The sequence below is a fragment of the Mesoplodon bidens genome (genome assembly GCF_964165515.1).
Source record: "Mesoplodon bidens genome assembly, chromosome: 5".
Taxonomy (NCBI): Eukaryota; Metazoa; Chordata; class Mammalia; order Artiodactyla; family Ziphiidae; genus Mesoplodon; species Mesoplodon bidens.
The window spans coordinates 100,533,219-100,554,065 of NC_138161.1; the positions used below are offsets into that span (position 1 = coordinate 100,533,219).

General features: G+C 48.5%; 1 long non-coding RNA gene across 1 annotated transcript in view; it reads left to right on the plus strand.

Annotated features, from left to right (window-relative positions):
- LOC308618093 overlaps positions 1 to 20,847 on the plus strand; it is a 55,772-nt gene that overhangs the window by 12,206 nt on the left and 22,719 nt on the right. Inside the window, exons 2-3 of the long non-coding RNA XR_014015966.1 lie at positions 1,364 to 1,430; positions 20,576 to 20,706. This is a non-coding gene — a long non-coding RNA (uncharacterized lncRNA). The remainder of the gene's footprint in view (positions 1 to 1,363; positions 1,431 to 20,575; positions 20,707 to 20,847) is intronic.

The following is a 20,847-nucleotide window of genomic DNA, read 5'->3' on the forward strand; positions in this document are numbered from 1 at the left end:
TACAGAACAGAAGGCCAGATAGCAGAGATGTCAGGGATTTTCTGGAGGCTGTGCACTTGCTGGAGAGATCAGCGCCAACTCTCAGGCCTCTGTCACCCTGGAGGTCACATACCTCTGGAATTTGGAAATGGTGTTGGCAGTTTCTTTTCAGAAAAACAGAGCCATCCTAGTCTCCCTGATGCAGTTCCTCCCACCTCGGGGGGCTCTCCTGAGGAGTGCGAGAGGTGATGAGAAACAAACGTTGAGAAAATAGCTTTAGTTATTTCTATCTCATCTATTTGTGTATTCTCTTGTTCTCTTAGCCCCTTCTCTGTCCCCCAGAACACATGTAGGTGATACATGTCAAGCCACGCTTGGTCCCCAGCTTTGGTGAATCCATCCTATCTGTGATGGAGCTGCTCTCTCCCAAAGGCAGGCTCACCTCCACCAACAATTGGTGGACTCACTTTGTCACCTGGAAAAATAGATACAGCCCACAGGATGAGTCCCAACATCGTCTCTTTGCTACAAGATTAGCTTTCTTCTTATTCTCAAGTTTTGATAAACTGACTGTGGGCTTAGCCCATGTGCTCAAGGCCCCTTCTAGGTGTCTCACCTGGTTTATCTAAGACTAAGGCCCCTCTGGTTCCACCAGACTCTGTGGGGAAAAGTTATTGCCTTTACTGATGAATGAAAACTCCTCCAAGCTTACTGATGAAGGGAGACTCTCTGTGGAGAGAGATGACTGGAATTTTCCCTTGGGATTTCTCACTCATCACTGACACTAGTCAGTGGCTCTACCCTCCAACACACACACATACACTGGGCAGCTGAGACAAGGCTGGATCCTTCAGACCAGCCTTTACTACACGTTGGGGATAAGAGAAATAAACAGAAGAATAACATGACTTCATATAAGTCATGACTTGTCATTTGCAAGATATGACTTGATCAGGAGGGCTCAGGGCCCAGTTATCCTAGTGCGAGGCTGCCTCTATGTAGTCAAAACCATCCCAGCAGCCCTGGGAAGCCTGGACAGATGCTCTCTTGAAAGTTCACATGGATCCACCAAAATAATGAAGCCAAGAAGGAGACGAGAGTTCCCCTTCTGTCTGGTGCCACCGTCTGAATTCCAGTTACTTGTCTGAGGATCTGCCTTTTCCTGGGATGATTGAAATGATGGCTCCTTTTTATGGGAAATAGAACTCAGATTCAAGTAAGGTTTTGATGCTCATTAAGGCTCATACAGCAAGGAAGGGGGTGGGCACACACCAGCTCACCTCAATGACTTGACTGGTTTTGCCAGAGGTACAATTTATATCCACAAAAGATAATGGTTTTTCTTTTTTTTCTTCTCTTTTTTTTGACAATGTTTTTTCTTTAGATACGTTCAGTTGAGAGACACACAACGTTGTGAAATCCTATAGTGTTGATTCATGATGGAGCCATAGGTGAGTAAACTGAGGGTTATTTATAGACTGCTGTTGATGTGCTTTTCAAAGAGGTCCCAATAGTTGTCCAGGGGGAGAAAAATGCAAGGGTCTATCAATCAGTCTGCTGAGACTTTTGCTCTACCTGGAAGTCTATGTGACATAGCTCTGCCTAATATGGTGGTTTCTTCTTCATCCTCATCAAGACAGACCTCATTCCCTATGCATGGGGGAATGGCCTTACCCTATGGCCCCAGCCAAACAAGAATGTAGCAGGACACAGCAAATCAATGGGGTCTGAGTGGGAAATGCTGATAGATTTCCCTAATGCTGTCTGTCTGGTCTGTGTTCCTGGAGGTTGTATGGCCATCATCCTGCATTCCTTATGGGTTGAGTAACCCCATAAACTGTGGCCCACTGATCTTCAATGGAGGCAGTGCTGCCCCCTAGAGGCATTTTAGGAATATGCAGTGTATTTATGTTTGTTGCATTGGTTGCTGGGGCACTACTTAGGGGAGATTGAGGGGGCCAGACTCCTTGCCTTAGGTGATGCAGTTTTATCCAATGATTTGTCCTGCATTTCATGTGACCTTTGAATGCCCCACCCGACATTCATATATAGGTAGAAAATCTCTTATATTGGTCTGAGCTTAGAACCTAATTCCATTTTGTATCTAAACACAAAGTACTTTCAAAAAACTTTTTATTTATTTATATTTGGCTGTGTTGGATCTTTGCTGCTGCACACGGGCTTTTCTCTAGTTGCAGCGAGTGGGGGCTACTCACTACGGTGCGCGAGCTTCTCATTGTGGTGGCTTCTCTTGTTGTGGAGCACGGGTCTAGGTGCGCGGGCTTCAGTAGTTGTGGCTCGCGGGCTCAGTAGTTGTGGTGCACGGGCTTAGTTGCTCTGAGGCATGTGAGATCTTCCCGGACCAGGGCTCGAACCTGTGTCCCCTGCATTGGCAGGCGGATTCTGTGCCACCAGGGAAGCCCCCCAGGGGGATTCTTAACCACTGCGCCACCAGGGAAACCCAGCCCCTAGATTTTTAATAATTTATTTCAGTAAGTTGATGTGAGTTTCCCAGCCATTGACACCAGGTTGACAGGTCTCCCACCTCAAGGATGGAGACTTCCGTTGTCTCCCTGGGACTGAGAAAAGCTGGCCATTCTTTTTTCCCAGGAAGCACTGCTGTTGAAACAGGAACCAGCACATCTCCCTCATTCTTTCGCCATGCTCACTGATGTGGGCCTCAGGCCCTGGATGTGGGGTATTCTTTAAATAATAGCCTTTCTTCAGGCCCTTGCCTGTGATCTAACTGAGGCTGGCCTGAGAGATGCCAGCTCCTATAGTGGGTACCACAAAGAGATGCTGCACTGTGTTTCCTATGTGTCTTTGGCAGGTCTCATTCTGAGCTCCTGCTTCTTTCCTTCATTCAGCAAGTGTTTTCTGAGGGCTTGCTTTGTGCCAGATACCTGGGTGCAGGGATAAGCAATAACACATGGTCCCTACCCTCCAGAGACTCAGATTTAGGACAGAGGATTGACTTTTGCAATAAAGTATGGAAAGAGCTGTGACGGTGGAAATATACAGAGGCCCTGGGAGCCCAAAGAGGGGGGCAGCTGACCCAGACTGGGAAGAGGAGGGAAGCCTTCCTGGAGGAGGTGTTGCCTGAGCTTAATCCAAAGGAAAGCTTATGATTTAGCAAAGGCAAAGGATGACTCTATTAGTCAGGGTCCCAACAGAGAATGATGACACACTAAGTTAGGATGATTTGAGGAGGGTTTATGTACAAAGGGGTTATTTGCAAAGGTGTGGGTAGGGGGTGGGGGAACGTTACGAGATATCACAGAAACCCAGGCTAGCAGCAGGCCCTAGGCCAGAGGGGGCCTACTGTACTCTGGAAGGAGAGAAAGTCCTGTAGAACAGGCTGCCTTGATAGAAGGAGTGACCCTCCAGCTGGGAGCAGGCAGCCTGATAGACTCGACAGGGAGGGAATAATTACCCTGGCTTCACTTTCTCTTATCCTCCCATTGCTCCTGGTGCTCCCCATTGGCTAAATCCAACCGGAAGCCATAGGACTCTGGATTTCGTTTATGTGATCAATACGGGGCAGCCTCTGGGGCACAGAGCAGGGCGGAGAGTGGGCCTGGAGGATCCAGCAGGTCTATCCAGCACACTGGGTTAGGGAAGGCCTGGAGGTGGGGGAGAGCATGTAAACTGGGGAAACGTATACTTTCTGGCTGGAGTGTGGAATAAACTGGGCTGAGATCCGTCCATTATGAAAGGCCATGCATGTCTTTCTGAGGAATTTGAAAATTTGTCCTGAAGGCAGGGGAAGCACTAAAGGATTTTAGTCAGGAGGTGACACGATTAGATTTGTGTTTTTAAATGGCCCCTCTAGCCCTGGTGTGCAGATGACCTGGAAGTACCATTTCAGACTAGAGATAATGAGGCCTGAATCAAGACAGTGGCTGTGGAGAGAGAAGTGGATGGCTTTGAGGAATTTTTAGGACGTAGACTCAAAATGTGATCCAGGATTGGATAGGGAGATGTCAAGGCCCTGGTTTTTGGCTTGAAGCTCGGGCAGGGGAGGGAACTTCACGGGAGCAAGTTGGTCTTCCGGCCGTTGCCTCCCGGGTTTTGCTTACTGGATTCAGAAGACGTAGATTGGCCCTCATTAGCAGGACCTTAAGCTTTCAAGGGGGCTTTGGAGGGGCTTCTTAGTCATGCAGCAGGTTGGCCCCATCTTGGCTGTTCCATGAGCAAATCAAACTAGAGCGCAGGAGAGGCATCTTCTGCTCTCCCCCCTGGGATCTCCTGAGCCAGAACCTGCTCCCCTCCAACCCCTGCCCCTTAGCATATGGAGAGAGGATGTGTTTTCTTTTAACGTGCTTCACTGCAGGGGCAAATGAGGCCCAGCTGAGGGGAGAGAACCAGCAATGAGGCAGGGCACGGGCTCAGCAAGCTGGGGCGAGCGCTGGGGTCCTGTCATCCCCGGTTTCCTTCCCCAGCTTTTCTGAAGGCACAGGTCCCCATCGGCTCCTATTTCATCACTCGCAACTCTGAGGAACCTGCTCTCCAGTAACAGGTCCCACTCCTTGGAGTTCTCTGCCCTGAAACCTGGAATAATTTTCTTTTGTTTTAGAGGGAAATGCTGAGGTAGTTCTTTCAAGTCCTAAGAACTTGGGTCGTCATGGCAACACATAAGGGTGGGAGGGGTGGTGGGGGTGGGTTGGGGGGGGCTTCTTAGCAGCATTTTGTTTCAAATGCCTGATTAAAGGAAAAGCTTCTTTGGAGTTTGCCTCATTAAGACATAGCTGGGCGCAGGCTTGCTGGATGATTTTCTGGTTCATCATTTTACACTTTACATTTTGCCTACATTTTCTCACCTGACGGACAGTCTTCTGGGATTTCTCCCTGAGAATTTTGGCTCGTACACTTCTCCGAAAATTTCAGCTCATTCCTGGCAAGAGAGTTGGTGGGAGTGTTTCCTTTGTTCTCTCTGGGGCCTTGTCCTGTAAGCCCCTTACTTACAATAGGACTGCCACTTAAAAGGAAAAAAAAAAAGGTGTGCTTATTGAGGTTTTGTTCAGTCTGTGTAAGGAAAGATGTTAGCTGAGCAGCCATTTCACTCCACACTATGCTTTTGGTCCAGGATCCTTCTCCCATTTTGACCTGGGCCAAGGGCTAGGGGCATCCAGTGCTGACTCTGGCTCTGGGGGATGTCTTCCACCTGCTGTCTGTGGGAATCTAGGAGAAAATAAATGTGCAAGTGTTTAACCCAGAGGCTGAACTTAAGTCTTTTTTTCCCTAAACTGAACTGTAAATCCTCGCTTGACGTGACTTCAGAATCCTCCTTCAGCTGGGACCGGCCTCCCCACTCCACCCCAGTCCATACCTTCTTTCCCAGCAGGAAATTCCAACTCAGACCTACAAATGATACTCAATCACCTTACAATTGCCCGGGGTTTCAACTAAAATATTTCCCACACGCAGTCACCAAGTCTTGTCATTTATTCCTTCAACGAGACTTCTAGATTCACCTAGTAATTTTTTAAAAATATTTATTTATTTATTTGGTTGTGTTGGGTCTTAGTTGCGGCAGTCGGGCTCCTTAGTTGCGACATGCACGTGAGATCTAGTTCCCAGACCAGGGATCGAACCTGGGCCCTCTGCACTGGGAGTGCGGAGTCTTAACCACTGTGCCACCAGGGAAGTCCCTCACCTACTTATTAATGTTCTTATTAACAATAGCCCCCATTTATTATTTTTTTAAATAAGCTTATTTTATTTATTTATTTTTGGCTGCTTTGGGTCTTCGCTGTAGCGCGCGGGCTTTCTCTAGTTGCAGTGCGCGGGGGCCACTCTTTGTTGCGGTGTGTGGGCTTCTCATTGCGGTGGCTTCTCTTGTTGCGGAGCACGGGCTCTAGGCACGTGGGCTTCAGTAGTTGTGGCTCGCGGGCTCTAGAGCGCAGGCTCAGTAGTTGTGGCGCACGGGCTTAGTTGCTCCGCAGCATATGGGATCTTCCCAGACCAGGGCTTGAACCTGCGTCCCCTGCATTGGCAGGCAGCTTCTTAACCACTGCACCACCAGGGAAGCCCCCCAGTCCCCACTTATTGACCATTACTGAGAGCCAAGATTTCTATGTGTCACCTAATTTAATAGTCACCCAAACCCTGTGAGGCAGGTACCATTCTTCGCGTCTTACAGAGGAGGGAACTGAAGACCCCAAAACTAACTTGTCCAGAGCCAAGGAGCTGGTCAGGGGCAGAGCCGGGTCTGTCTGCTGCCTTTCCCTCCAGGACACAGTTGGAGCCTCGACCACCACCTAGCTTTCATCCTCTCTTACTAGACCTAGGCAAGCACTCCTGCACAGGCTCTGTACTTTATTTCCCGAGCGTAGCCACTGAATGATCTTCCCAAAGTTTCCCTTTCATTGCTCCCCCAGTAGGCTCAGTTTTGGGGGTACAGAGACACGGCTGTCTTGTTCACCATGGTGTCTGTAGGACTCAGCCCATAGAAAGTGCACAATCAGTGCTTACTTATTTACTTACTGAATCAATGAAAAGTTCTCTTTCCTCCACCAGCCCCTCCCTTATTCCCTCTTCTTGGGTCCCTCCAAGCTGGAGCCACTGCTGGCCTCCACCATCACACATGGCTCTCCTAGCTCCTGAGCCAGTCCTGTACAGGCAGGTAGAACCCAATCAGAGTATGCTTGTGTGGTTATAGGGTACATGCCTGTGGAGCTCCTGTAGCTCTGGCTGCTTCAGTTTCTTCAGGGAGAAAGTATTTCTGCTGCAGTAGACCCAAGATCTGGGGGTGATTCCTGGGCCCCCAAAAGCCCCCTGGGTCCCATCTTTCCTCCGCTCCCTCACATATCAGCCTCATCTATAGAGTAGCTATTAACAAAGCACCTACTGGGTTGGGCATTCCATGTACATTGTCTCATTTAACTATCAAAAGGCAGATATTGGTGTCTCCGTTTTACAGATGAAGAAACTGAGGCTTGAAGAGACTAAGTCACTTGCTAAAGGTCTCAGCTAGACACCTGTGGAAGAGGGATTTGAGCGGGGGCTTATCTGCGGTTGGAGACTTCGTGATTTTTTCCTTGACTGCCCTTCCTCACAGGGGCCAGGCTTCTTCCATGTTCTACCCATCAATCCTAGAAATCCCTCCTCATTTTCGGGGAACCTGACAATCTCAGGGGCTAATAATCATAGTAAGAACAGGAGCAATTCTGTGAGCATCTATATATGCCAGAAGCTCCACAAATGACCTTATTTAATCTCCACTCCTGAGAAGCAGGTGCTAGGATTATCTCTATAGCTAAGAAAACTGAGAGATTGTCACCTCCAATGTCCAGTAGCTATTCAGGGGAGGAAGCTAAGATTCAAACCAAATGTATCTGAGTCCAAAGCTCATATTCTTTTTTTTTTTTTGCGGTACACGGGCCTCTCACTGCTGTGGCCTCTCCCGTTGTGGAACAAAGGCTCTGGACGCACAGGCCCAGCGGCCATGGCTCATGGGCCCAGCCGCTCCGCAGCATGTGGGATCCTCCCGGACCGGGGCACAAACCCATGTCCCCTGCATCGGCAGGCGGACTCTCAACCCCTGCGCCACCAGGGAAGCCCCAAAGCTCATATTCTTTCTTACTCTTGCCAAAGCCATCTGACTGGGAATGAGACCCTGACAGTCCTCTCCTCCCCTGCTGCACCCCACTTCTAGCGGAGGTCCGGCCACCAAGAACCTGGTTGCCCCTGCCTTCTGGCCTCTGGACTCCTGCTGCCCAACCCCACCCGCCTGATGGACCAGCCTTCCAGGTTGACCTGAACTGAGCCACATTCGCTTACCCCTTTGGTTGCTGTGCTTAGCATGTCTGGCCACCTGGCAGCCAAGTCACTTCCTTTGGCCTAGCTTCCTCCACAGCCCAACCCCTGCTCTTTCCTGTGCATGGAAGTCCCTGTGTGATTCTCACCACCCGCCATCCCCCTGCGAGCTCGACAGGCTATGACACTCCGCTCTTATAACTACATGGCTTTCTAAGGTGGCCCAAGTGAGTCTCAGCTCCTCTGCCTGGCTTCCTGGGCATCATGTAGCTCCCCTGCTTCTATCCACCAGTGATAACCTCTTCTCTGTGGCCCTGGGACCCTCACATTCTGGGGCCAGTCCCTGTGATTGACCGAGCCTGCCTCCGGGCCTCCTGGGCACTGTGGCTGAGGCTTTTTGCTGGCTGCCTGCTCCCTGCTGACCTGCTAAATGGTTCTGCCCTGTTCTGCCATTTGATGGCTGCCTGAGTCTATCTGAACTGACTCCTACCCCTTGTCTCCCTCCGATCCCCAAGGAGCGCATGCTCCCCACAAGCCCTAGGTCCTGTCTTGCAACGTGGCCCAGTCACCCCCTCACCCCACTTGATGAGACATTATCCAGCTTTTATTTCCCAGCATCTCCCAACTCGAACTCTGCGCCACTCAGAGCAAAACCAGTCACTCAACTAAGAATAAAAGGCGGGGGCCCATGTGTAAGACATAGTGGGGGACACTGACACATCCCAGCTGCCCCTGCTCCCAGACCCACTGTCCCACACCCATGCCTTTCGTCCCTGGTTTTGCTGTTCCACTTGATTCCTCCTAAGACATCCAGCCCCTCCCCTCTTCCCATCTCACCGAAGGCCTCCCATGCTCTGAAGCCAACTCTGAGGACTGTAAGCCAGGGCTTTCCTATGTTCATTGCACACAAAGAAAAGGCAAACTGGGGTAAATGGAGTGATGGCTGGCAGCCAAGGAAGAGCCTGCCAGGAGGTCCAGACACCCCAGGCTTGGCCCCAAGCGCTAAAGGGGTGGATGAGTCTCTGTTCACCTGGAACCCATTCTGCTGAGCAGCTCTCCATTGAGCCATGGCAATAAACAGTAATAGCTGCCTTTTATCAAATGATTAAAACGTGCCAGGTGGTGTGTCAGGCATTTAGATGCATCTGTCTGGCTGGTCCTCTAAGGCAGGTAATCATTATCCCCATTTTACAGATGAGGACTAAAGCTCAGAGGCATTCAGCAGCTTGCCTGAGGGCTTTGTCTCTCTGAGCTTCCAATGTGCTTAAAGTCAGCCTGGGATGAACCCTCCCGCATTCTTTTTTTCCTCCCTATGTGCCCATCTTGCAATGAAACGGGAGCTCTTTGAGTGCAGAGCTGGGTCTGGTTCCTGTCTGCATCCCATCCTGCCTGGCACACTGTAGGTGCTGCCTATTCTCCAGGTCATTCTAAGAAGCCCCAGGATTCTTAGGCCCAGCTCTTGCTGCGATCCTGAAGGAATAAACCCAAATGCCTTTCTTGAGGAAGGCCAGACCCCTTATCTGGGCAGGGTGTTTGGGAAGAGGGGCTGAGCTGTGGCCAAGTGGCTTGGTGACTGTGGCTGTAGGGTAGTGAGGCGTTTACAAGACAAACACTGTAAGAGTCCCTATCGTCCTCGGCAGGGCATCTGTTCACACTAAAGTCCCTGGTCATGGCCTCAGGGATCTTTCCCACTTCAGGTATTGAGAAATCTCAGGTATCTCTTGAAAGATGATCCCATCTTTTTATCCAGCTCCTCATGGCAACCCCTGGCAATCCTTGAGAGAGGAGAGGGCCAGGAAATTGAGAAGTGGGTCCTATTTCCACACTCCTGCCTCCATCCAATCATGTATAATAGACAGTGGTAGGTCATTGTGACCCCAGATATTGCTGAGCTGGTCCAATCTCTCCAATTATAAATGACGAAGCCAAGACTCAGAGAGATGAGTGTTTCCTGCAAGGTCGCACGCGAGAAGAGGCATTTCAAAACGCCCTGACTCTTCATCCAGTGCTCTTCCTACAGGATACATTGCTTCAGCATCAACTCCGTTACCAAGGTGCTCCCACCCAGTCTGGGTTTCTGGAGGGCACTGACTTTTCTTCGTTGCTTCTTGGTTGGAGAACTTTGTGTCTCACCTGGGAGGGGGGGATGGGTGGGTAAGACCACCACAGGACAGAAATCACAGGTGCCTACCTGGGCCCTTTTTGGCTCCTTCAACTTCACAAAGTGGCAGGCTGGGCCACTTGTGCTCACTGTTGCCCACGCTCCCTCTGTTCCCATTGTCTGGAAGCTTGGTGGGAGGGCAGTTGCCTCTATTTTGAGGACTGTGGTTGCTATGGGCCCATTAGTGGCACAGAGTTTCTACTGAGTCTGTGCTCTTTGGCCAAGCAAGGGCCTGGCTCTTCCTAGGCTTGGCAGGACAAGTTGGGTTAACTGGGAACTGCCCTCCTCCTCGTTGTCTCCATTTCTTCCAGAGGGAAGGAGTGAGCCATCTACATATTTTCAGCTGAGTTATATTTTGCATGAAGTAAACTTAGCAAACAGAGAACACAGTGAGAATATATTTGGCTTTGAAGCATCAGTGTTCTGACAGGCATTTCCTATTAGCTATCTCTGAGCCGACCAGCTCGGCTGGGTTTTGCTTAAGTGGCATAATTCTCCTGCAGTGGAGACAGCTCATTCATTAGTCATTCCAAAAGCCGAATACAAAATATCCTTCTCTAAGCCAACTCCACCAACCAGCCCTGCAGCCCACAGCCCGGGCGGAACAATGAAACTGTGGAGCTTATGGGCCAGTCAGAGGTCGGCCTGGGAGCCACCTGTCTGAGAGCCTTGGAGGATGGCTTTGGCTTGAGCCTTTCATTCCCTCTGGAACAGGAAGGACACATCTTCCCCTGGTTGGCAGAGGGCTGGGGGGCCTTTTGGAGGATGGGCTCTGTCCCATGTCACTACTGAGTCACCTGCAACAGCTCGAAGCCCTGATTGAATACACTCCATTTGGTTTATGTTTTTTTAGGTCCAAGAAGCTAAGGATACTTGTTCTAAAAGGAAGCAAAGGAATGTGTCCTTTCCTGTTGTGTCTCTCAGCTGAACTCAGTCCTTCCTTGATTGGCCTCCTGCGTGTTAGCTCATTTAATCTCTGTGCAATGAGGGCTGATGTCCCCATTTTACAGATGAGGGAACTGGAGCTCACGGAAGTGAAGTGACTTGCCAAAGTTCACACAGGCAGGGTTCGAGCCTGTCAGTCTCCAAAATGCATCTTCTTTCCTCTGTCAGGAAACCTCCTTCAGGATGATTATCTGAGTTTAAAAATAAATATACATATGGAGGTGAGGATCTCCTTTTCTCAACTTTGGAAGAACTAAGAATGCCACTGTATTCCAGGCAGGATGGGCCGAAAAGCCAGCCAGGATGAAGCAGGGAAGGCATGCTGTTCTGAAAGGAAGGCTGAAAACACCTGGGGTGGGAGCTGGGGGGCAGGTAGTTCTGATGGGGGCAGAGCCTTGTTTGAGGTGGGCCAGGAGCTGGGACCAGAACAGAGACAGGGAAGGGGTTGTTGTGGTTCCAGGACCCAGCTGGGGATTCCTCACATGCCCCGCTGAATGGGCCATCTGACCAAGCAGAATGCCATGTGGTAAGGACTCCACTAACACCCAGTAATGGGGGGAACACCAGAGGAGCGCCGAGAAAGTTCTTGTGCAGAGGCAAAGAGCTGGCGGTTGTGATCACAGCTGGCGGTTGGTGTCAGAGTCTCCAGAGGGCCTCATTAGTGCTCCAGGTGGACAAACACACTCACAGGTGCCCAGGCCAACAGGGAGGTGGGGGCGAGACAGGCCAAATCAGAGGTAGAATATATATATATGATATATATCATATATATATATATCATATATATATATATATGAGCTAGGAACGAGAATCTCAGAGTCCTTCCAAAGTAGACCTCCAAAGCCAGAAATCCGGAGTGGTGCCCTCCTTAGCCTGGCATTAGACCTTCCTCAGGCTGGCCTCAACTCACCTCTGTAGTATCATCTCCCACCTTGCCCTTCATCCCTCTACTTTCTGTCTCAAACTATTTGTTGTTTCCAAACACACATAACACTTACTCTACAGCTCTTCCACATGCTATTTTCTCTGCATGTACTTCATCTCTCCCATTCATAGCCCCACTAACAAACTCCTACTCAGCCTTCAAAACCCTGCCTAAATGTATCAGGAAGCCTTCTCCATCTTCCCAGGATACCTTTTTTTTTTTCTTTTTTACTATGTTCCTGACCCCTTTTCTATAACTCTAGTAAATCATTGATTCTCGTGCACCGTGAGGAACCCTGTCCTATTTTATCTCTGGATTCCCAGGACCCAGTGGAGAGCTGGCATATAGAAAATGCTCAGTCAATTGATAAAGCAGCACAGCCTGAACGGCTGAGAATTTGAAAATGTTTGCCACAGAATCATTGTGCCTCAGACCTGAAAGAAAACATACAGTTGATCTAAGTGAACCATCTCTCTGATGTGGTCCCACCTCGTCTATATTTCCAGCCTGATGTAATGTACATACCACCTAATCTTGTAACTGGAACATATTAAACGCTCGAAGAATGGTAGCTGATGTTGTTGCTGTTGTTTCTCAGGGACTCAAAATAGACCTAGAAGAGTCCATAGAAAGAACACTGAATCTGGAGTCGGGGCTGCAGCTCTGCGTCTAAGACTCCAAATAACTTTGGATAAGTCACATCAGCCTCTCTAGACCTCAGTTTCCTCATCTAGAGTGACGGATACAGCCATATGTCCTATAATTGGGTCCCTTCTAGCCCTAATGTAAACAAGCCAAAACAAAACCAAAACAAACATCACTGATAGATCTTAGGGATTCCAGCTATGATCTTCCTGGTGTAACCCCTGATCAGAAACCAGGGAACCAACCCCGACCTAAGTGGTTCTTCTGGGGGTGTGTTTTTCCCACAGGCAGGACCAATCCTCAGGGAGGCAGAAACTCCTCCTTGCCAAACTGGCGGCCAGTCATACCTGCTGTGCCATCCTGGAGAAGGAGGGAGAGAGTCTGTCATGGAGCTTGTGGCAAAATCCTTCTTCCTCCGCAAACACCAGCTATGATTAGCTGTGTCCTCACCACGAAACTGCAGGGCTGTGTGCGGGTGAGTCACAGATGTTCAGATCACATTTATAGAGTGCTTGCAAGGCGCTGGGTGTGTGTGGGGGGGTGCTTCATGGCTGTCAGAAGCACCCCAGTTCCCTTTCCCTAGCCCCAGCAGTTGTTGAGTCCTTAGGACCCAGGCATTTGGGTTACAGAGTTTAAGAACCATCCTCTGATGCTACCCAGCTTCCAGGCAGTTCCTTATGCCAGGCCTCTGCCATTCAGAGCAGGCCACCTAGAGGTGGATAGGGACTTGCCCCTCACACCGTTGTCTCCACCCCATCCTACCCAGCAGGACTGCCACAGGGACAGACCCAGGCCTGAACCCCTCTCTCCCTGGTCCCTGTCATCCCCAGGGCTCCTCTGAAGGAACTGGGTGATCTCTCTAGGAGTGGTTGGTCTGAACCTCACAACCTCCAGGGGCCCTAGCTCCATCACCTCCATACCCTAGGCTTACTCTGTGGCTGCTGATGTGAGGCAAGGCTGCAGCCAATGGTGCAGGAATCCCAGCCCCTCTGAGCTGGGCACTCTGTTCCCAAATGTCCCCCTCAAGCCCCCATCCCATCCAGTGATGGAGGACCCTGAGCTGCCAATAGGAGCTGGAAAAGAGGCGGAGGCCTCTTAGGTGGAAGAATCCTGGCAGATGGGCAAGTCCCAACAGGTGGACCAGGACTGTGGCATGCAGACAGTGAATCACCTAGGTCCCCGCTACTTACTGGATAGAGCCAGGATAATGACAATAATAATAGAGATCCAGGGTGCTGTTATTTTAAAATTTTTTTTTAATTTTATTATTTATTTATTTTTTTTGCGGTACACAGGCCTCTCACTGTTGTGGCCTCTCCCGTTGTGGAGCACAGGCTCTGGACGCACAGGCCCAGCAGCCATGGCTCACAGAACCAGTCACTCCACGGCATGTGGGATCTTCCCGGACCGGGGCACGAACCCATGTCCCCTGCATCGGCAGGTGGACTCTCAACCACTGCACCACCAGGGAAGCCCCAGGGTGCTGTTATTAATGCCCACCTTTCCTCCCAGGATGGTATCTCTCCTCCATCTATCTAACAACCCTCAGGGGCAGGGAGTTGCTGAGGGCAGAGATTTTGTTGTCCTGTCTTAAATAGGGGGAAACTGAGGCCAAAGTTATTCTCTGCTGGGCCCGGGTAGTCCTGAGAAAAAGACTCTGTTTCCCAATGTCATCCTGATGTCAGGAGAGTCACGCAGGACCACAATTACTGGTCCTCCTTACTGGCACGCTCTAGGCTCAGGTTTTTTTGTTTGTTTGTTTGTTTTGAGTTCTCACAGCCTTTCCTCTAATCCTTACTTACAACAGCCTTAGGGGTCAGGGATGATTATTAGCCCCATTTTACAGATGAGGAACCTAAAGTTCAGAGAGGTTAGGTAACCTTTTCATGGTCACACAACAAAGGAGTGGCAGAGCCAGCAATTGAACCTGGTGGATTGACTGTGCCTTCACAGCCTCCTGCGCAGCTATGCCATCCACAGTCAGGGATCCCTGGATCTCCAAGGCTGGCTTCCTAGGCCTTTTCTGGCCTTTCTCTATTGCCTTACCCCCCTGGATTCACTCTATCTCAAGATTAGGGCTCTTCCCAGGGTTCCCTGAAAGCCAGCTTTCATTTTCATCTCTGAGCAGCCGTGGAAAAGTAAAGATTCAACACTTTAATTCTGGGGTTGTAATTATCTGGTATCTACCACCCACTCAACTCTACCCACTAGTGATTATAATAACAACTATAACAATTTAGAGAAGCAATCATGATGATCACAGCGTTCACTGATACCCCATCGGAGGCTGGACAGAGATAGATATAGCCTCGCCCTTTTTAAAATTTCAAAATGGTCCTGGATTTGGAAGTCAGGAACACTGGATTCTAGGCTTAGTTCTGGCAAGGATGCCAGACATCATATGGCTGAGTGAGCCCCTAAATCCCTCTGTGTCTTCATTTTCCCCTCAGTAAAATGGAAATAATAATCTTGCAAGGTGAAGTGCTTTAAGCTTCTTGAAAAAACATCATAATAAGACAATCTTTTCTTATTTATGATTAAAAAGCACCCTGGGGTCTGATGCCTCAGTGATGCATTATCTTCATGCCCCAGTCTCCCACTGCTCTGGCTGCCCAGCCCTTGGGGAGGGTACTGGATCGGGGCTGGGGCAGGGACTGATCTCTGGGTTGCAGTGGGAGTCTTACTTTTCCAGCCCTTATCCTCAGCAGCTGCCCTCTGCCAAGGCCCTGGAGCTAGAAAAAGAGAGGCTATTGCCTGAGTGCAATAAATGCTTTTATTAGTCCTTTTATTAATGATGGTTGGTATTTGTTGAGAAGCTGGGACAATAGTTATTCCAGTAAGAGGATATTAAGCTCCCGTGGACAGGCCCTATATATCTAACATGCTCTGGCCCCCGCCCTCCCCCACACTGCTTTATTACAATGCAGCACACCCCTGGCCTCCTAGCAACTCCAAGAAGAGAGAGGAGGGGCGGGGGGTGGGGGTGGGTAGGGATAAGCTGGTGTCATTAAACACATAACCCTTTTCAGAGGTTACGGTAAACCAATAGCAGGAAGCTTTTGCTTCCCCCTTGAGAGCTTAGGGAGCCTGGGTGATTTTTGCATTCTTTTTTTTTTTTTTTTTTTTTGCCTCCTCTGGGTTCTTGGCTATTTTACAGCCAAGATGAGTTGGTAGTGATGAGTTGGTAGTGATGAGTTGGTAAAGGAGGAGGACATCCTTGACCATTTGTTAAATTTGTGACCATTCCTGTTCTTTATTTTCAGCTATTTTACATTATTTTTAATTTAACAAACACATTTATAATACTTACTATATGCTGGCAGTGTTCTGAGTGCTTCTCAAATACTAATTTATTTAATCCTCATAACATCTTATGAAACAGGTACTATTATTATCCCTATTTCATAGATGAGGAAATTGAGGCCCAGAGAGGTTAAGTGACTTGCCCAAGGTCACACAGCTAATAAGTAACAGAGCCAGGTTTGAAACTAGGCAGTTGTCTCCACTGTGCTCTTTATCTGAAATTGAAACTGAGTGTGAAAAGAACTGGGAAATATTTCTAAAATTCAGCACCTTTATTAGTTTACCAAAGGGAATTAGATATTTTCATATAAGTAATAGTATAATAAATTATAATAGCAATCCTGAAAATCAGAATATCTGTGAGTTGAAAGCATCCTTAATGGTCATCTGATCTAATCCTCTGATGAATACAAGAATTCTCTCTGCAACATCCCTCATATGTGATCCTCAAGCTTTTGCCTGAATATCTCTAGTGACAAGGAACTCATTACCTCATCAGGCAGATCTTTCTAGGTTTGCACAGTTCTCACTGTTACAAAAGAAAGTTCTGGGACTTCCCTGGTGGTGCAGTGATTAAGACTCTGTGCTCCTAATGCAGGGGGCCCGGGTTCAATCCCTGGTCAGGGAACTAGATCCCACATGCATGCTGCAACTAAGAGTTCGCATGCCGCAACTAAGAGTTTGCATGCCGCAACTAAGGAGCTGGTGAGCCGCAACTAAGGAGCTCTTGAGCTGCAACTAAAGGAGGCCACCTGCTGCAACTAAGACCTGGTGCAACCAAATAAATAAATACATAAATAAATAAATAAATTTTTAAAAAAGGAAGTTCTGGGCACAGTGGTTGAGAGTCTGCCTGCTGATGCAGGGGACACGGGTTCGTGCCCGGTCTGGGAAGATGCCACATGCCGCGGAGCAGCTGGGCCCGTGAGCCATGGCCGCTGAGCCTGCGCGTCCGGAGCCTGTGCTCCGCAACGGGAGAGGCCACAACAGTGAGAGGCCCGCGTACTGCAAAAAAAAAAAAAAAAAGGAAGTTCTTCCTCGGGCTGGACTGAAATTTAGCTCCCTGTAACTTATTCTCATGAAGCTACCTTAGTCTTCTAGAACTGGGGAAGAAAAAAAAAGATGTCTCCCTTTTGTATAGGAGATAGGCCTTAAAGTACTTGAAAACAGCTTTCATGCCCCCTTAAATCTTTTTTCCTCTTTGGGGTTAAACTTCCTTAGTTCTTACATGGTCCTCATTTGTTACAATTTCCAGATTCTCTGTCTTCCTGTTTCCACCCCTCAGATGCATAATCGTTTGTCAATGTTCATCCTAGAGTGGTGTCAGAAGGAAACACACATCAGGTGTGGTCCAGGAGCTCTGAGAAGAGCAGGATCACTTCCTCCATCTCTTTCTTTTGTACACTACCCTTCCAGTGATGCAGCCTAAACTCACCTTAGGTGCTTTGAGAGTCACATTATACCCTTGACTCATATTGAGCTTGCAACCAATGTGTGGCTCTTTTAGCTCCATCTTCCAAATTGTGAAATTGTACTGCCATGCTGGGTTTTTGTTTGGTTTGGTTTTGAGCCCAAGGGTAGTAAATTTCATCTTGTTAAATTCAGTTCCTTGTCCAACCTATCAAGGTTGACTTGGAACCTTACTCTTTTACCCATTTAGTGATTCCCTACCTGATTTTGTATCATCTGAAATTTTGATAAATATGCTATCTGTGTTCCAATTCAGGTTGTCATTAACTTTTTTTAAGCCAACTAGGAAAATTTCCAAGGTTAGGTTTGTGGAGGAAGATGAGGTAAAGCTAGAGTGATTCGAAAAATACATTTTGTTTTTGGATCAATAGGAGTGACTAGTGTTGTACACTTTCTGGGAGTGTGAGTATCTGGGTAATTGGGTAAAGACTCATCCAGCATCATTTCTGCATCAGAGCCTGTGACCCATGATGAGGCAGGAAGGCAAATATTGATAGCTTGGTTCATAGATCTGATTGTTTCCTATATACCCTCTGCCGACCAGTACTGAGCATTGAAAGGGAGGATGTTGTGAAATAGAAGCAAGGCCCACTGTGAGGAGACAAACAGGACTCCCAGACCACAAAAAGCCAGGAGGTTGCTGTAAGCATTAAGATCTCCAGAAGTAAAAAAGAAGACATTCTTGGAGCAAAGACAGAGCTAACAAAAAAAAAAAAAAAAGAGCTTTGGCACCCTGCATGCAGTTTGAATAAATTTTTCTCAGCTTGAACAGCCATTCTCTTCTGTCATTACTTAGAGGTCACACCTAAAAGCCAAAAGAATCAAACTGAGGCCACCTCATTGGGGTTCACAGAAGGGGGGGTCTCTGATTATGCCAAAGGGCGTTGGAAATCAATTTAATGTTGCAGTCTTGCTCCCCAGCCCACTCATACCCCGCACCACAGGAGTATATTTTTAGCTCTTTCTAATATTCACCCAAATTGTTCTTCTCCTTGCCCATTTTGACACAGTCTTTTTTTTTTTTTTTTTGCGGTATGCGGGCCTCTCACTGTTGTGGCCTCTCCCACTGCAGAGCACAGGCTTCGGACGCGCAGGCCCAGCGGCCATGGCTCACGGACCCAGCCACTCTGAGGCACGTGGGATCCTCCCAGACCAGGGCATGAACCCGTGTCCCCTGCATTGGCAGGCGGACTCTCAACCACTGTGCCACCAGGGAAGCCCTGACACAGTCTTTTTATTCTCTAGTTCCCACCTCTTCTCCACATGCTGCGCCCCGCCCCCCTCATGAGTCTGGTGCGCTGTGGTGTCCCAGGCACCTGAGTTGGATGCAGATGCAGGGAGGAGGTCGATTTTGGTGCCTGTGGGTAATTATTGGTGGCTGAGACTTATGGGACTTCCAAGACAGTTATGAAGGAGAAATGGAACCAGGTTGCCAAGTCCACTTAGGACAAGCCAGTAAAGCTGAACTGGGACCAAGTGGGAGCCAATGTCTGGGGCAGACAGAGCAGTAGACGCTGAACTGATGGGCAGGCAGGGTTTTTCATGTCTCTCCGTTGGCCAAGGCAGAGGCATGCTTCTTGGGGCTAAGGGCCCAGGCTAGGCAAGAACATCCTCAGCCCTATGCCTCCCTGCTCCACACTCCAGCCCTGATGCCCACCTCAGGCTATTTCTTGCTTCCACAATGCACTGTTTAGTCCATTTAGGCTGCTATAACAAAAATACCATGGACTGGGTGGCTTCAACAGCAAACATTTATTTCTCATGCTTCTGGAGGCTGGAAAGTCCAAGATCAAAATGCCAACTGATTTGGCATCTGGTGAAATTCCATTTCCTAATTCATAGACCATCATTGTCTTACTGTGTCCCCACCTGGCAGAAGGGGTGAGAGAGCCCTCTGGGTCTCTCTTTTTCTTTCCTCTGGGTCTCTTTTAGAAGGGCACGAATCCCACTCATGAGGCTCAATCCTTGTGACCCAATCACCTCCTAAAGGCCCCACCTCCTGATACCATCACATTTTGGCTTACGCGAACCTTCAGTCTATAACAGACTTGATTTGTCCGTCTACTGGACTTGATGCACAAGGCCCAGTCTCAACTCAGGAGGTACATCCATTCCACTCGAAGGGCCTGTAATTAATGTAAGAGACACTCCTGTTACCTCCCTCAGCTCATTGGAGCCCCACTAGGTAGACCACCCCACCTGGGCTCCCTGCTTGGCCAGGTTGCAGGGAGTTGGACACTCACGCAGCATCGGGCCCTGTGCCCAGTAAGAGCTGAGTTCAGACAAACGGGGATGGTCCCTCTCAAAAGGATGGAAACCACTTATCTGTACAGAGCCAACATTTCCATTACTTTAGTAACTGAGACCCTTGTTCAGTTAAGTCACTAAAAAGAAGATGAAAGTAAATGGAATCTGTTTTTTAAGTCATATACAGTAAGGGAGTACATAAACAAACCAACCCCTACAGAGTTGGTCTGGATTGAGTATTTCACTCACAATTTATCTTTCAGTCACGTCAATCCAGTTAAAGGCCATAGGGCTTACTTATTATGATTATTTTCTATTATTAGGCAAATTTTTATTTGCTTGTGGTCTGATTCTTTCAGGTGTAGGCTTGTGGGCCTGTGTTAATTTGTAGGGTTGAGTTATTTATGTCATATTACAATCTAGCTTAGTCTATCGATTTCCTACACATTTTCCTCTCAAGATGATCACTAATTCGAAATGAATTAAAACTCTAAACTCAGGAGTGGGATAAAAGGAGTGAGATGGGATTTGAGAAGAATGGAAGGATCACCTCTTGGTATTTTGCCCCAGTGTCCTGGACCCCAAAGGCAGAAGAAAGCAGGCATTCCCACTCACTGAGCGCAGCTCTCAGCTCAAAGGAGAGGGAAATAGGAAGATAACAAAGATAAAAACATCAGCTCCACCCAAATGAGTCAAATGAAGGCGCGTCTCAGAGTCTTTCTGTTTTCCTGAAACTCACGGCCTGAACCTAGGAGAGCACTGTCCAGCTGCCTGTGCTCGAATGGGAGCTTCATAAATCTCCAGAAAGCCTCTGACCTTTTCTCTTTTCACTTTGGCTCTGTTTCCTTCTTTGCTGAGGGTCCCTATTTGTCAGAGCAGAAGGGAATTGCATCAGTCAGTTTTGAATCAGACAAAACAAAAATGAGTGGGCAGCCTTCCTTGGAAAGGAAAAAATACTGGTGGGATTTTTTTTTCACCCCCCCACCCCGACTTATTAAGCAGCACTAAGTATCTTAGAGGAGGGTGGCCAGGATTTCAGATATATGAAGGGGAGAAGCAATTTGAACACTGAGTTGGGGGTGGGTTGGGTAGGAAAGCGAGGGTTTGGATTCAGCCTCACGGTTCTCCCTCTCCCCCTGCAGGTTAGAAGAGGCAGAGAGACAGCGCAGCCTGGGGATGTGCAGGTGTGAAGGTGCGTGTGCGCAGGAGTGACGCTGTACACACAGATACAAAGAGCAAACAGAGAAAGGAGTCCAGGAGAAGAAAAGAAAAGGTGACTGAAGTTGAACAAGAAAATACTCTGGGCAATAATAGTGAGGATAAGAGTGATCATAAGAACCATAGGCTGCATTCATTCGTTCAACATGCATTTACTCAGTGCTGCTCCGGGCTGGGCATGTTTTAGGCTCTGAGG